Genomic DNA, 2,597 nt, shown 5'->3' with positions numbered 1-2,597 from the left:
AATTAATCAAATAATATTAATCAAAAATAATCGAAAATATATCAACACTATTCCAATCGAAGTTCTAATATTATGTTGAAATGAAACTATAACTCCTAAATAATATAGTGTTAAATAAGTTATCTATTAAAATAATCTATAAAGAACCAAATGAATAGTATAAAAACAAGAATACATATTATTTTCAAATAGTAGAAAATCTTTAGCAAAGTGAAAACAGTACTTATCCAAATTTTTCCGATATATATATATATATATATATGTGTGTGTGTGTGTGTGTGTGTGTGTGTGTGTGTGTGTGTGTGTGTGCAATGATATAAATTATCCTATGAGCTTCTACACAGTTTCCATCTATCAAATTTCACTTATAAAGCTGTAGTAGGAGACACTTACCCAAGGTTCTGTACAGTGTGATTGAACCATGAATGAAGCATTTGAAAAACAAATTTCTTAACATGGCCATAAACTCTCTGTTTATATTCTTCTTTTTATTTACATTATTTTCTGCGCACAACACCAAATAGGAAATGATCAGTTCACAGGTATTTGGTAATTAAAATTCATTTATCTTCAACTTAATTCATTACAAATTATAGAAAAATCATTCTGTATAGTGGCTGTGAAATAATAAAAACAAATTGGTTTTTATTATTGGTTTATAGTCTGCCTATGGCATAAAAATCCAATGTAGTACCAGTGATAGTAATTTTTTATACTTATCTAGTACTACCAACTTACTATTGTTATTAAATAAAATTAAACAAAAAAATTTTGGTATTTTTTCTTTCTTTTCGTGTCATGTTTTTATGTCTATAGAAAATAATATGGAAAATCATGCAAATACACAACAGTACATGGTAATTATATATATATATATATATGTGTGTGTGTTTGCATTTATGCATGTGTGTGTTTGTGTTTGTGCATGTGTATGTGAATGTATATATGTATGTCTATATGTACATATGTATGTATGGGTTTAGCAGAACAAGCAGGATAAATAGAATTCAGTACATGAGAATAAATATTATTTTTTCTTTAATCAGCAGAAATTACAAAGCAACTCGAGAGTTGAGAGTTTCACGCATGGTACTTGTCAGGTGATTAAAACAAAATCAATATGTATATATTTCGTTTTTGGATTTGGTTTACAAAATTCTTTATGTCAGTTCGTGTGTTGAAGCATATTCTGTTCTGTCTGGGGAGAGTCATTCTCTTTTAGTGCCTTATAATTTAACACACTCACCGGTAAAATTTCCACTCATTTACTTATTTTTCTAAAATTTTCGTTGCCTCTTGCAAACTTTTCAATAGTTGTTGACTCTGTTCTTTATTCAAGCTGCGTTCTTTTTGTTTGTGCATATGTGTGTGCACATACACGTGTGTATGTATGTATGCATGTAAGTGTGTGTATGCATGTGTGTGTGTGTGCATGTATATATGTATGTGTGTACATTTGTATGTATGTATTCTACATATTCATGTGTTTGTGATCGTGTTTCTGTGTTTTTATGTGTGTGTGTGTACCTCTGTCTCCTTATGTGTGAATGTCGGAGTGTGTGTGTGTATGGGTGTGTGTGTGTATATGAATATGCACATGTATGTAGGCATATCGATATGAAAGTAAACAGATATACATACAGACGGATAGGTACATAGGTTATATGAACAGACAAGCACACATACAGAAATGAAGACTGAAACACATGACCATATACACACACACTTCACTTCACACAAGGACGCATATGGAGAGACACGTCCACACATATGAAGATACATATCCATACATACAGACACAGTACATAGTCACAAAAAGCCATATATGCACACACACTTCAAGGCTCAGATTTCCTTTTCAAACAAGGAGAGAGATTCACAATTAAAACCAACTTCACTTGTGCCTCTGTAATAACCTGGTCAGGTTATGAACATCATTACATTGGACAGATGAGTATGACATTGAGATGGAGAATGGCTCTACATAAAGAGCAGATCCAGTTCCTGCAATACAGACAGATTCTTTAAGTGAACACATAGAAAGATGTGCAGGTAACATCAAACCAAATTTCACAGTTTTCCCCTTCTACCAGTGCAAAGATACAATTTCTTTACAAGAATGTTTCAATAAAGAAAATTTACTCATCAATAAATACAGAAAACGACTAAATATGCATGCATAACAAACTTTGATCTCTATATATATTTTAATTCACATTTACATAACCATCACTATACATATTTCTCTCCACTACTCTAGTTTTAAAATTTTTGTGTGTATATATATATCCCCACAAACACCTACTGAAAGATGAAGAATTATCTCCCCTGTCCACAATAATAACAATAATCAATTACCTCCACTTAGATTTTTCTACTTATTGAATCATTCATTCATAAACTTCGCCCACAACATGGACAAAAAAATTGTTCTTAAGAAAATACATCTTCAAATAAATTTTAATGTCATGATTAGCGAAAATGAAACCGGTTGACAAACACAGTATAAGATATATTAAAAATTATATTAAAACTATGTAAAGTTTGCGCATTTTCCTTCTTTACTTTCTTATATATATATATATATATATATATAT

Source organism: Octopus bimaculoides, chromosome 4 (assembly GCF_001194135.2).
Source record: "Octopus bimaculoides isolate UCB-OBI-ISO-001 chromosome 4, ASM119413v2, whole genome shotgun sequence".
Taxonomy (NCBI): Eukaryota; Metazoa; Mollusca; class Cephalopoda; order Octopoda; family Octopodidae; genus Octopus; species Octopus bimaculoides.
The sequence above is the reverse complement of the archived record's forward strand: the minus strand, read 5'-3'. Positions refer to the sequence as shown.